Source organism: Acinonyx jubatus, chromosome F2 (assembly GCF_027475565.1).
Source record: "Acinonyx jubatus isolate Ajub_Pintada_27869175 chromosome F2, VMU_Ajub_asm_v1.0, whole genome shotgun sequence".
Taxonomy (NCBI): domain Eukaryota; kingdom Metazoa; phylum Chordata; class Mammalia; order Carnivora; family Felidae; genus Acinonyx; species Acinonyx jubatus.
This window is the reverse complement of record NC_069394.1, coordinates 4,834,057-4,849,295: the sequence shown is the minus strand read 5'-3', so window position 1 is coordinate 4,849,295 and position 15,239 is coordinate 4,834,057. Positions and strand designations below refer to the sequence as shown.

General features: G+C 47.4%; 1 protein-coding gene across 2 annotated transcripts in view; it reads right to left on the bottom strand.

Moving 5' to 3' along the window:
• The window catches only part of FAM135B (family with sequence similarity 135 member B), a 287,754-nt gene extending 273,070 nt beyond the window's left edge, over window positions 1-14,684 (bottom strand). The window contains exon 1 of one of the 2 annotated variants that reach the window (XM_053208135.1): window positions 14,462-14,684. The gene's annotated coding sequence lies outside the window, so the exon portion shown is untranslated. The remainder of the gene's footprint in view (window positions 1-14,461) is intronic. The other variant, XM_027063841.2, reaches the window with a different exon arrangement.
• Between the last annotated feature and the right edge of the window lie 555 nt (window positions 14,685-15,239).

The window sequence follows — 15,239 nt, the reverse complement described above, 5'->3', positions numbered from 1 at the left end:
CAGAGAATAGCTTTGGAATCAAATGGCCCTGGGTTGACAGGAAACAGCAGATGTGGGCAAGGATGTGGAGAAACGGGAACCCTCTTGCACTGCTGGTGGGAATGCAAACTGGTGCAGCCACTCTGGAAAACAGTATGGAGGTTCCTCAAAAAGTTAAAAATAGAACTACCCTACGACCCAGCAATTGCACTACTAGGAATTTATCCAGAGGATACAGGAGTGCTGATCCAAAGGAGCACATGCACCCCAGTGTTTATAGCAGCACTATCAATAATAGCCAAATTAGGGAAAGAGCCTAAATGTCCATCCACTGACAAATGGATAAAGAAGATGTGATATATGGGGCGCCTGGGTGGCTCAGCTGGTTAAGCACCTGACTTCAGCTCAGGTCATGATCTCACAGTTCGAGGGCTCGAGCCCCACGTCAGGCTCTGTGCTGACAGCTCAGAGCCTGGAGCCTGCTTCGGATTCCGTGTCTCCCTCTCTCTCTGTTCCTCCCCTCCTCATTCTCTGTCTCCCTCTGTCTCTCAAAAATAAATAAACGTTAAAAAAATTTTTTAAAGAAGATGTGAGATACACACACACACACACACACACACACACACACATATATATACACACAATGGAATATTACTCAGTGATCAAAAAGAATGAAATCTTGCCATTTGCAACAACGTGGTTGGAACTAGAGGGTATTATGCTAAGCAAAATAAGTCAGAGAAAGACAAATATTCTATGATTTCATTCATAAGTGGAATTTAAGAAACAAAACAGAAGAACATAGGGGAAGAGAAGGAAAAATAAGATAAAAACAGGGAGGGAGACAAACCGTAAGAGACCCTTAAATACAGAGAACAAACCGAGGGCTGCTAGAAGGAGCCCTGCTGGAAGGAGGTAGGGGGGCAGGAATGGGCCGAATGGGTGATGGGTATTAAGGAGGAAACTTGTTGGGATGAGCACTAGGTGTTATATGTAAATGATGAACCACTAAATTCTATTCTTGAAATGATTATTACATATATGTTAACTTGTATTTAAATGAAAAATAAAAATTAAAATAAACCTTTAAAAAATGGCTCTGATTTGGAGTTTGGGCTCTGAGATTGATCTTCTATGAAATTTCTGGCAAGCCACCCAATCTCCCCAAGCTTCAGCGTCTTCATTTCTCAAAAGGGACAGGTAAGGATGTTTTTTGTCTCATAAATCTGCTATGAAGATTACATGAGAAAATCCATGTTAAGTGTCTGAACCAGGGAAAGTGTTCACATATTTGTTGAATGAATGCATGCATGCACGAATGAATGAATGTTTAAGAGCACTGTCTGGCAGAGAAAGAAAAAAGAAATGACTGAGTGTTATTTCTGGCTTCTCCCAACTCAACCCACTAGAAAAACACAAGTTCCAGGAGAGAGGGACCAAGTCTGTCCTGTTCTCAACAGCAACCCCAGCCTGCAGCATGATGTGTGGCATATAATATGTACTTTATCAAACTTCCTTTACTAACAGATTAGCCATTCTTTCTCTAGTCTTTTGCCACATATCAGGCATTTTGCTAAATATTTTGCATACATAGAGTAGGCATATCATTTCATCGTCCAGGCCACCTAGGAGAAAAGTGGCCTTATTATCCTTGTCTTACAGATGAAGAAACAGATTCACAGAAGTTCAATAATTTTCCAAGTCGGAGCTAGTGGCAAAGTTGGAACACGGCCAGGACTTTGTGAACCCAAATGCTCTCCTTGTAACCTTCAGATAAATGTGTTTGCACATCGCTGCTGGGTGCATCAGGGCCGGGAGTGGGGCTGAGCGAATAGGAACAGAGACAGGCTGGGAACAGAACATGACCATCACACCCAACAGCCTCTCACAGGATGATGCTGTGGTCAAGCTAAGCCCAGCTGCTGTGGGAGGCCAGAAGGAACGGATGGAAACAACCATCAGAGCAACAGGGAAAGGCTTTTCCAAAGAGATGACAATCGAGTTGAATCTGAATCAGTAAAGAGGTTGCCCAGATGAAGGTGTGGGGGTGTGCATATGTGTGTGTGTGTGTGTGTGTGTGTGTGTGTGTGTGAGGGGCAAAAACACATTGTGCTGAAATTGTAAACAGATCAACCAGCCCCCTGTTCGAGGACCCCTCACTCTCCGTTTCCCTGGCAGCCGTAACCAGGACCCCATGTTTACATGCAAAGGAAGCTTCTGGCCCAGTGCACACCACCTTCCTGTGTGACTCGCAATACAGGCAACCCAGCCTGACTTTTAACTTAAGGTGAAATACATATTAAAAGTAATATACTGGGGCGCCTGGGTGACTCAGTTGGTTAAGCGTCTGACTTTGGCTCAGGCCATGATCTCGCGGTTTGTGAGTTCGAGCTCTGTGTCGGCTCTGTGCTGACAGCTTGGAGCCTGGAGCCTGCTTTGGATTCTGTGTCTCCCTCTCTCTCTGCCGCTCCCCTGCTCACGCTCTGTCTCTCTCTGTCTCAAAAATAAATAAAACATTTAAAAAAATTTTTTAAATAAAAGTAATATATTGATTTTAAGCTTAATGTATATAATCTATTACATCAACAGACCAAGAGTTTTGACACATACGTTAATCACTGAATTCTGAATGAAAATATCCAGGAGACACTCAGTTAAACCACACAAAGGAGAAATGACAGATCTGTAATCCCAGTAAATGTTTTTTTTTTCTCTTTTTGGTCTGACATAGTCAATAAAGTATAAATGCAAAAAGGTAAACACCTAGAATTTTGAGCATTTACCTGAACAACTAGGGAGAACACAGATTGCCCTGAATTACTTCTTGTTTTTTGTTTTTTTTAACCTAAGCAGGCTCCTAATTCTCTAAAGAGTCCTTCGAAATAAACATGCTTGCAGTTTTCACGCACAGTCCAGCATCAAACGACGTTGGAAACAGACCTGATATTAGGGATCGTCAAGCAAATCTCCTCCTCACCCTCTTCACATTCCAAGTCAAACAGAAGCTTCCCCGCTTCCCCAAATTCACACACAGCTGAGTGCTTAAAAGCCAAATACTTTGAACAGTTCTTGAGTTTTGTTCTGCGTTTTTTGCTTTGTTTTGCTTTTTATGATCTAGAGCTGACTTTTAAATGCCCTTCACAAGGGACACCTGCAGGGTGGCTGAAAAGGGACACGCCTTGGGGTCAGATGGACTTGAGAGAACCTCTCCAGGCTTTGTCTCCTGCTAGCTGTGGGTCTGTGAGCAAGTTACTGCCCCTCTCTGTGCCGGGGCCTCCTCAGCCCTAAAGAGGGCTGGTACTAGCTGCTGTATGGGGATCAAATACATGTAGCACCAGGGAAAGTACTTAACGACAGTCACCAGCATGTTGTAGGTCCTTAGAATGAGCTTCCTTTCCCTCCCATCTGCACCACCACGTAATCTGATTCTGACCTGTCACTTAAAGATGATTTATGATCATTTTTGTCTCCGTCATCTCCATGCTCTTGGGAAGAAGGGGAAAGAAAGAAAACCAAGGAAATCTATTCTATTATTCAGAAGCAATTAAATTAATATTCATTTTATTCTCCCAAAAGGCCAACACAAGTCAGCATGTTAAAATACCGAACTTGATGAATTCTACCTTGGGCACAAGATGCCAAGGATAATCTTATCTTTAAACACTTCCTTTAAACAAACAAAAAAAAAAGCCAATTTATTCTTCAGCATATTTTATGTTCTGATTTAAGATCAACAAGTTTTCCCAAAAACCACCAGTTTGGTTCTCTGCTCCTTTCCTACAGTAACATCTCAGCTATGATGATATGTGCCCAGAAATTAAATTTCCAGAAAACTGATACCAACTCCTTTAACACTAAATACTTTGCTATTTAATTTTAGCAATTTCTGATGCAACTCATTTTAGAAAGTAGACTCCCCTGCCTTATTTCAACAGAGTTTACAGACTGTGATTTAGTTTTTCCTTGATGACTCATTGTCACACTTCTGAAAACATAAGTGATGGCTTATCACTTAGCATCTGATGCCCTCAAAGACCCCTACAGCATGAACATCTCTGAAGTTACAGCATGGATACCCCATGGTTAACCCCACAGAGCCATGGACATGTTCCACTCACGAAGAGTCTCATCCAGCCTCCTCACTTTCCATAGCAGAAGGTCAATCTCACCACCATTTAGTTGACATTGCAGTAGACACATTAGCCTTTAATCAGAATACTGATTAATCACCTACTGGGTGCCAAGTACTATAAGAGATTTGATTTAGCTTAGTTTATTTATTTTTATTTTTTCACTTAATTTTCATTAAAAATTCCTTATGGTGGCGCCTGGGTGGCTCAGTCAGTGAGCGTCCAACTCCTGATTTCATCTCAGGCCCTGATCTCAGTGTGGAATCGAGCTCCATGTGGGGCTCTGGGCTGACAGTGCAGAGCCTGCTTGGGATTCTCTCTCTCTCTCTCTCTCTCTCTCTCTCTCTCTCTCTCTCTGTGCCCCTCCCCCGCTTGTGCAATTGTGCTCGCTCACTCTCTCTCTCCCAAAAATAAATACATAAACATTTAAAAAATCCTTATAGGCTGCCTATTATCATTGTTTTAAAGAAACCAGGGTCACTGCAGATAAAGTAGCACACAATATCCCAGAGAAAAGCTGGAATTATTAGCGGGTTATTGGAAAGAGTATTGTGGAAGCTGCACACCAAAGAACCCCCCAAGTGGAGTAAGGAGGGGTTATAGAAAAAGAGGGTTAATGAATTAAAAGAGGAGAGATCACTGGCCAGATATTTCTATGAAATAAAAAATGGCATTAGTGGAAGAATTCAGCAAGTGAAGCTAAGAGAGAAGGCGATGTTCAACAAATGATTTGGTATATATAACAAGTGTGATGTATGAATGAAGGTATGGCTGAGTGGAGGGCAGAAAAAGCTATCTAAGCTGAGAAGGTGAAGGCCAAGGTGCTACAAGAGTCATTGAGCTGGACTTGGAAGGCATTCAAGATAACAGCAGGACTCAGGGTGGTGAGGAAAACCATGGTCCCGGTACCAGAATGTTCAGTGACTGGAGAGCAGGGTGTGAGCAAAAGGCCAGTGCATGACTGGTTGGGCTGGTAGGTACCTGTGTAGCTGGGACCCTACAGTAATTTGCCCTGACCAATGATGCTTTTAAGAGATGAGCAGCAGGGGCACCTGGGTGGCTCAGTCGGTTAAGCGTCTGACTTCGGCTCAGGTCATGATCTCATGGTCTGTGAGTTCGAGCCCCACGTCGGGCTCTGTGCTGACAGCTCAGAGCCTGGAGCCTGCTTTGGATTCTATGTCTCCCTTTCTCTGCCCCTTCCCCACACATGCTCTGTCTCTCAAAGATGAAAAAATGTTTAAAAAAAAAAAAAAAAGAGAGAGAGATGAGCAGGAGAAGGTACCGCTAAATCAGGAAGGGAATCCACAGCAGGGTTCTTTGGGTTCCCAGCGATACAGAGTTCAGGGAGATTTTTTTTTTATAGTATGTTTTCGTGACTTCCTTAGGGCACAGACATCCTATGAGGATCACAGGGTGTTATGACTGAATGTCATAAGCCCCAAAGCAGCATCTTTGTCTTAAAGACTCGGGGTGGAGGGCTGTAGTGGAAATATCAATTAGAATGTAGCGGACGTAACCAGTGCCCCACCTTGACGCCTTCTATCAGGCTGGGACACCCATCTCCCAGCTGCTGTGTTAGCTGTTAACAACCCACCGTTGCTCTGTTCTCCCAAGAATTTTCCTCGGCTGATCCAGGCTGCTTTGCCCAGGAATACCTTGGTGGATATGTTTCCCGGAATCGGATCCATGGAAATGACCTTGCCTCAAGGTGGAAAATGCTGTAGGACCACGTGTGCCCCAGAGCTCCCTGTGTGAGCCGGGAGAGCCGACAGGACTGCATGGACGTCTCTGCCCGTCTTCTTCCCTATCCAGCTCTCCTTTCCTCCGAGAGCACCCTTCAATCAAGCACCTGTCCAGGAGCCACTTCAGGCTCTATATTAAGGATGTAGGCAGTAGGTCTACATCTCAGGATCTAAGCTAGGACTATCCCTTGAGGCTGAGTACCCGTCCAGGGTCAGGTGGCTAACACATGTCAGAACCAGGGAAACCAGCCGGGCTGGTTTGTCCAGGACTGGGGGTGGGCATTCCCAGCAGGCAAAATGTGCAGTTTTCAAACCAGAACAGTCAGTCCCAGGAAAAAGGAGACTAGATGGGTCAGGGTAACCCTGAACTGGAAGGCCACCATTGGACCAGGAGTTCTAAATGCGACTTGCACAAGGCTATGGTTATTTGTTTTTAAACGGAAAAGGCGTCATTCCATTATCGAAGATTCCTGGTATTTTTTTTTCTTCTATATGTGCTTTGAGAAATATTGGCCGCAGGCTCACTGAGTGCCAGGAAATGTTCTAAGTGTTTGGTGCAGCTGTAAACAGGGCGAAGTCCCTGCAACCGCGGAGCTCACCATCTTACAGAGGAGAGAGTCAATAAGAAAGGCAAACAAATACACCTGTAATAATAACACCAACGCTTATGCAGGGATGAATGCTATGGAGAAAAACACAGCAAGTTCCGTGGCTGGAGACTAGAGGCAGCTGTTTGGCCACGGTGGTCCAGGAAGACCCCTAAAAGGAAAGTCTTAGACGAGGGTTTGAAGGAGTCATAGAAATGTCAGATGGAGATCTGTCCTAGCCAGCAATGTGGGAACACGGTTGAGAAGCCCTGAAGGCACGAGGAAGCTATCGAGTGTGCATTTGTGTTTTGTGTTTTATTTTTGCAAGGGCAGTGGGAGACAGAGCTGGTGATAAAAGGACGTCTTCATCTCCTCATTCTATACACCTCCCTTGGGTGATCACTTCAACTCCCATGCTCTCAATTAGCGTCCATGTGCTGATGATTCCCCAAGTCTATATTCAGCCAAGAACTCTATTCTGAGTTTGCCTGATATCTCTAATTGCCGAAAATGTACATAAATGTCCTCAGAGACCTAAAAGTCTATTAATTCAAAACAGAACTCATCATTTCCCCCTCAAGATCTGTTATTTCGCCTGCGTCCCCAGGCCAGCGGACAGCAACAAGGCCATTCCATCAGACCAGGTCAGAAGACTGAGTGTCATCCCTGATGCCTCTCCACTGTTAGACACCGTATCCCGGGTGGTCCCATACTTCCTAACATTCTACTGCCTTAATATCTCTCCAGTTTGTTCTCTCTTCCTCCTATTACCTTAACGTTGGCTGCAGCCATCATTGCCTCCATACACCCGGATTTCCTGCCATCACTTCCCACCAAGTTTCTATGCTTCCCATCTTATGCCCCTCCAATGTACTCTCTATACTGTAGCCTGAATCCAAAATGCCCATGGGTACCTGTCTTCCCAGGATAAATCCTTTCACTGCTGAACAAAGCTGGAGGCATCACGCTTCCTGATTTCAAATTATATGACGAAGCTGTTGTAATCAAAACAATATGGTACTGACATAAAAACAGACACACATGCCCATGGAACAGAGTAGAGAGCCCAGAAATAAACCCACACATATATGTTTAACTTATCTTTCACAAGGGTGTCAAGAAGGCACAGTGAGGAAAGAATAGTCTCTTCAATCAATAGTGTTCATGAAACTTGATATTCGCGTGAAAAGAGTAAAACTGAACCTTCATCTTACACTATGCACAAAAAGCAAAATGGATTGGACTTACACATACACCCGGAACCGAAAAACTCCTAAAATAATAAATAGGGAAAAAGCTCTGGACACTGGTCTTGGCAATGAGTTTTTTGGATATGATACTAAAAGTGCAGGCAACCAAAGCAAAAATAAACAAGTGGGATTACATCAAATTAACAGTCATCTGCATCACAAAGGAAACAGTCCACAGAATGGAAAGGCAACCTACAGAAAGGGAGGGTATAGATCTGATAGATGGCTAATATCCAAAATATATAAGGGACTCATACAACTCAATAGCAAAAAATACCCAAATAACCCAATCATGAGGCACTGGCTGGCTCAGTCAGTTAAGCATCTGGCTCTTGATTTTAGCTCAGGTCATGATCTCATGGTTCATGAGTTCTGGCCCCACATCAGGCTCTGGGCTGTCAGTTGAGGATTCTCTCTTTCTCCCTCTCTCTCTGTCCTTCTCTCTCTTTCTCTCTCTATCTCAAAATAAATAAAAATAAACTTAAAAAAACAAAGAACCCAATAAAAAAAATAGGCAGGGGCGCCTGGGTGGCTCAGTCAGTTAAGCATCTGACTTTGGCTCAGGTCATGATCTCACAGTTCGTGGGTTTGAGTCCCGCGTTGGGCTCTGTGCTGACAGCTCAGAACCTGGAGCCTGTTTCAGATTCTGTGTCTCCCTCTCTCTCTGACCCTCCCCTGTTCACACTCTGTCTCTGTCTCAAGAATAAATAAACATTAAAAAAAATAGGCAAAGGACTTGAATCAATGTATTTTCAAAGAAGGTCCATTTGTATGTCTTCTCGACTGTCTTCAGGGGATACATGAAAAAGTGTCCAACATCACTCATCATCAGGGAAATGCAAGTCAAAACTACAATGAGATATCACTTCACACCTGTTAAAATGACTATTATTTAAAAAAAAATTAAGGTAAGAGTTTGATGAAGAGGTAAAGAAACAGGAACTTTGGAGCACTGTTGGTGGGAAAGTAAATTGGTATAGTCATTATGGAAAACAGCATGAAGGCTTCTCAAAAGATTAAAAATGGAATCACCCTCAGCAATCTCACTTCTCACTATATGCCCAAAGGAATTTAAATCAGGATCTCTAAGATATACCTACACTCACCATAGTATTATTCAGAGTAGCCAAGATACGGAAACAAACTAAATGTCCATCGGTGTCTACATAAGTAAAGGATAAATGGTCTATACATAAAATAGTCTATTACTCAGTCTTAAAAAAAAAAAAATAAGGAAGTCCTGCTATTTGTGACAATATGAATAGACCTGACATCATGCCATGTGAAATAAACCAGGCACAGAAAGACAAATACTATCTGATCTCACTTAAGTGTAGAATCTAAAACAGTCAAACTCACAGAAGCAGAGGGTAGAACGGTGGTTATCAGAGGCTGGGGCTGGTCGAGGCGTACAAAGTGTCAGTTATGCAAGATAAACAAGATTTGGAGATCCAATGCACAGCATGGTGACGACAGCTAACTGTACTGTACTGTATACTTGAAATTTGCTAAGTGGTCTCATCACGTCTGATTTTAATTTTACAAAGAGCCTTCTAGTTGCCACGTACAGAGTAGACGGGTGGGGGGGTCAGTTCAGAGCCTGGTGTATTAGTCCAGGTGAGAGAGAAAGGGCTGGAACCAGAGTGGTTGCTGTGGGGATAGAAAGAAAGCCCTTAGCGTCACCATGAGCCCTCCCTCCCCTTGACCTGCACCAATGGTCGAAAGTGGTCCACTGATATCTCTTTGACAAATGATACGTATGTTCATTTATCTGATGCTTCTCCCTCTTTCCCTCCTCAGCGTTCCTTCTTTCACTACTTTCTGTCCATCATGCAGACAGGAAGAGTCATCCCAACTCTCACTGCCTGAATTCAGTCATGTTTTATCTGCCAAGTGTCCTAAGACGCCACCATATTTCTCAGCTGACCCATCTTCTAGAATCCAACCTCTACTCTGCAGCTAGAGGGAGAGCGTTCTGCCCAACTCCAAACCTTTCCATGGCTCTGCTGACCTTAAGTTTAGAGCACAAGCTCCTTAATGCGGCTCCTAAAACTCTCAGAGATGTAGCCCCTCACTACCTCCCCAGCCTCAAGGGACACCATTCCATTCCTTATGTTCCAGTCCTGCGCATCTGTTTCATTTCTTTGTTACCTCTTACTTCCAGGGATTTCCACGTCACTTCCTCCTTCTGATGGCCCTTCCCTCCAGTCTCCCCCGGGCTACATGGGGCACATCCCTGGCTCGTTCGCAGTTGGCCCTCAGGGCCTGGCATGCCGAGTGGGACGCAGCATTCTACTGATTCAGATCTCCTATACTGGGCACCCCACAGCGCCTGTCCATCCACACCAGAGGTGGAAAGCCACAGGAAAGGGTGGTGGCCCATGGCATCAGTTTCCTTTGTGGTGCTAGAATCTCCCTCAGGAATCACTCCTGAGGTGGGTGCAACTACCTAGAAGTGATTCATGTCTGAGCACAAACATTTCATGCTGCTGAGTACCCAGAGCCTGGGAAGCTCAGCAAATATTAGAGATGTCTACAAATCTCCTCCAGCTCGCCCAGTAAGATCGGGCTTTATCCATACAGTTTCTTGTATTTTGAATGAAGGTGATCTTTCAGCGTGGACTGAGAAGCAGAGCATCTTGCCTGGGGCTGGATAAGAATTGGGCTGGGACAAAGATGGGTGGCATGCACGTCCTAAGTCCCAGGGTCCTCTTGAGGGACACTGGCCTTCTAGACTGGGGAGAATTCTAAAAGAAGGGAAATATGGTGGTTATGGTGAATTAAAATGTAGAGTCTGGACAAGTGATGATTCTTGACCAAAAGGACAGCCAAGAGCCACAGATGTGGCTTTGGTGAAGAGAAACGTAGACTAGGATATGGAAACACTGAAAAAGCAGAGCCAGATGGAGCCATGGAAATCATCCAGTCCATTTACAGATGAAGAAACTGAGGCCCAGAACCTGAGGTGAGGCACAGAGCGACGGTCCATATGCCGTTAGTATCAGAGCTAGAACGAGGGCTCAGTCTGCAAATCTAAATCTTTAGCTTATTCTATTCCCCCATGGTATCTTGCATGAAAAACACAGCTCTGGGTATATTAGTATTCTCTCTCCCTCTCTCTCTCTCTCTCTCTCTCTCTCTCTCTCTCTCCCTCCCTCCCTCCCTCTCTCCTTCCCTTTCTCTCTCTGTAAGAAAGGTAGGCAAAATACAAGGAGGAAATGCATCAGGGGCATTTCAAAAAATTCTGAAACCTTCTATTATTGGCAATTATATCTATCATTTGAAAATTACAGATATCATGGCACTTCCCTTACTGTACATCTTCCCGATCCATCTTGAAAGGTAGCCGTTATTATAATGCTATGCAGATATGGCAAAGGGCTGATGGGGACAAAACGACTTACTGAAGGTCACACAGAGCTCACAAGTGGAAGAGACAGAATTTCCAGCCCATCTTGTCTGGTGCTATGTAATCAGACATAGAGATTTTGCTCATTTCCCAGAACAACAACAACAACAAAATTTAAGGAAGATAAATAATGTATTGAGTATAGTATTTTATAGTTTATGAACTGCTTTTACCGCACACCTATCCATTCACTCCAAACTCTCAGCATCCCTGTTAGATGGGTAATATCATCCTCATTTTACAAGTGAGGAAACTGAGGCATGAGGAGATCAAGTGTCCTACGTCTGGGTCCCTTACAACCGGATTCAAATCTAGCCTTTCTTGATCCAGTCTATGTCCTTTTCCATAATACTAGAAATCAAGGAAAGAAATTGAAAGGAGACAAATACATTTTGAGTTTAAAATATTCCATCAGATGTTTTCAGCAAATGTTATATGAAGGCCATTCAACACTAGATTACAGTTATTCTAAAGTACCCACTTGAAAAAAAAAATGAGCATTTTAAGGCAAAATATGTGTTTCTGTTCTCTTCACTGTGCTTCAGTGGGCTGACCCTAATAATGCACAACAACCCAGCAAGCATCCTTCAGGCTTGCTGCACATACTGAGACGGGGAGAATGTGGCCGGGGCAGCCTTGGTGCAAGCCTCTTCCTGGGCATGTGGTCATGTTGAAGGTAAGGCTCCTTCACTTACTCAACTGCTCACCGGGGCAGTTGTATGCCAGATGCTGGGGCCCCAACCATGGTGGAATAAGGCAAGGTTCCCACCCTCAGGAAGCATGAACTCTAGAGACGGCAGACATACGGTCAAGCAATGACCATGTGACACAGCACAGGCTGACAGAGAGCAGGCCCAAAGTGCCGGGGGGGGCGCAGAGAAGAGAGCAGGAAGTCTTCCCATCAGGAGGGGCATTGGAATTGGGTCGCAGAGGGAAGACGAAGTGGGAAATGGTCATTCCAGGCAGAGAGGCCAGCATGACCAAAAGTAGGGTGTGTTTTTTTTTAATTTTTTTTTCAATGTTTATTTATTTTTGGGACAGAGAGAGACAGAGCATGAACGGGGGAGGGGCAGAGAGAGAGGGAGACACAGAATCGGAAACAGGCTCCAGGCTCTGAGCCATCAGCCCAGAGCCCGACGCCGGGCTCGAACTCACGGACCGCGAGATCGTGACCTGGCTGAAGTCGGACGCTTAACCAACTGCGCCACCCAGGCGCCCCCAAAAGTAGGGGTTTAAAAGAGCAGAGAATGGTAGAAGGCAGTCCTGGCTCCTTCCAGAAAATTATGGTTCCCTCACCAATGACGTCAAGCAGAAAGCGTTCAGTCAAATTGGACAAACATTCGGTAAATATGTGCCATTATGGAGCAGAGTTGTGTGAAGGTTAAATCTTGCCCACGAGGAGCTCTGCCCAACGTATCCATCCAACCGGCGTTTAAATGAGTCCCTATTATGTGCAAATCCCTGTTTACACTGTGGGAACGCTTGGTCCAACTCTGAGGTGAGCAGACCTCGAGGTTCCCAAACAAGCGTACTGCACTGGATGGCAAAGCTCTTGACTTTCAACATTTGTAAACAGGGATCACATGCTGTGCTGACCCTGATAAGACCCTCTTTGTATCTCCCTGAGTGTATCCTGGACCACACTACAGCATTTCAACTGTGAGTCACTGACCAATATTTCTACCCCCATTTCACGTTTAATGATTTGCTGATCTGAACAAGGGAGTTTCTTCAGAAGATGATGACGATCCTTTTTATTTGCATGGCATGTTAGGTTTCGAAAAGCCTTTCTCCACCCATCCCTTCCATCACCCCACTCAATGGTCACAAGAGCCTGGCAAGGTGCAAGAATTTAGTATTCCCATTCTACAGATGAGAGAGAGGAGCATCTCAAGGTCACACAGCGAGTGTATGGTGGAATGAGAGCTCAAAACCATGTCTTCTGACTCCAGATCTCGTCCTCTTTTCTCTACACCTTACCATCTGCCTGGAATACAATAATCCCATCCTCATTACGACATGAATCCCAGCTGAAATGCTGGTCAAATCACATCCCCTCAGGCAACATAACTACAGCATAAATTAAAAGCCCAATTAAAGAACATGGCCTTTTAACTGGGACTTACCACTGTCCCCTGAGGCTAGGATAAAAAGAGAAAGCCCTACAAAAGTCAGTGGCTGTCCATCCTGGAAATTACCCAGAGACCCACTTACCCATATGCAAGAGCCTGTAGATCCAAATTATTCACCTAACTTTATCTCCCTTCTCTATGTTCTTCTGGGGTCCTGGCCCCCACGGAACTGGGTCTGGAATCTTTGCCCAAACCTCTGCCCCTCTCTCTAGCCCGCACATGTGGTTAACAGTCCATCCCTCCATGTGGACAGGTGCTTCTCAGCTCTGGCACATCTCTTAATAGCAGGAGCATCAGAACCTGAAGAAAAACCAATGCTTCCCTAGTTCAAATAGAGAACTGAAGCGAAATTCTCTGTCTCCAAGTGGGATAGTCTGCCAATGGCTAGAGCCCTGGGTGGCCAAGGGGACAAAGAGTGTTATTATCCTTGATGTCAGCTTTGTTTTGCTGACAATAGTGGGGTGGGTGGAGGTGGGGGATAGAAATGAGGTGAGGAGGCAGGGAGGGGGGCATTTTGATTGCTCACTTATAATTTTCTATCTAGTCCCCCCCCCACCCCCAACAGTCAAAGGCAATAACATGAAGAACTCCAGGGACACCCCTGGGTCCCGAAACAATAATAGTTACTACTTCCCTTGTCCAAATGTCCCCTCCGGTTGCTGGGCTTGAAGGCGACTTTACAGATCAGGAGCTGGTGTGCGCTCTGGTCCCTTTCCATGTCATAGCCGAGCTGCAGTGCCCCCCACCCCCCACCCCTGTCCCCAGCCAAGCCACAGGGAGAAGAGGTCTCTGGGTCAGCCCGGATCACAGAGCATCGCTACCACTGCCCGCTTCACCCCAACACGGGCTTCTCCCGAACCTGCCCCGGGGGCGGGGGGGGGGGGGTTAGACGGGGGGCGGTTCACGGGCTCAGAGGACCTGCCTGCACCAGGGTCTGGATGTGCTCCCTCAGCCTCCGTGTGGGACTTCCGCGGGGACCCCCTCACTGACCCAGCAGATCTCCCCGCCTGTCACCCCACATCTCCCCTCCTGCCCTCTCAGACCTGCCCAGATGTGCCTGGAGACCAGAGGACGGTCCGACCGAGGGGGAGACCGAAGGAGACAAACCACATTTCGCGGCGGAATCCCTGTTAAGTAACAGAAAGCCATCCAACTAGCGACCACGCTTCCAGAAACGTCACTGCCACCGAGGAGAGAGTTTGCAGCCGCCGACCCCGAGCGCGCTCACCTACCTGTCTCCCGCTGCAGGGCTCCCCTCGGCTCCGGGCCGCGCCGGCTCGCTCCCTGCCGGCTCTCCGCAGCGGCGGTGGGCGCTCCGCGGGGTCCGGGCGACCGCGAGCTGGGTCTCCGGTGCCCGCGGCGAGGCTGCCTGGAGGAGGAGCGAGCGCTGCTGCCCGCGCCGCCGCCGCGGTGCTGATGCGGTTGCTATGGTTATGGAACTCCGCAGCTGCCCCCTCGCGGCGCAACAGCTGCCCGGCCGCGGCCCTTCGGGCAGCCCCGCGAGCCGGCCCGGGCGGCGAGGCTGGGCACCGGGCCGGGGCCGGCCGCCACCACTGCGGAGGAGGACGCGGCGCGGCTGCGCTGGCGCCCGGCGGCTCGGCTCTCCGCGGCGCCCGCGCTCCCGCCCCGCCCCCGCCCGCTCGCCCCCGACCCCGCGCCCCGCCCCGGGCCCGTGCGCGCGAGCCGGCGCCGGGCTCGCCGCCCGCCGGCCTGTGGGGGGCGCCCGCCTCGCCGCCCGCCCCCGCCGCCCGCGGGCCCGAGCATGCTCAGTGAGCGCTCGGGAGGCGCCCTCCCGCGTGGCCGGGCCCTTCCCGGAACCCCCGGGGAGGGGGCGGGGGGTCGCCCGTTCCACGGGGAGGAGCGGCCCGGGAGGGGCTAGAGCCCCGAGCGAGCTCTGCCTCCCACCCCCCCAGGTCAGCGGGCCCATCGACCCACCGACGAGCCCAGGGGTGCTGCCCACCTGCGCCCTGCTGGCCGTCGGGGGTTCAGACCTCCGTGAGACGTGGCCCC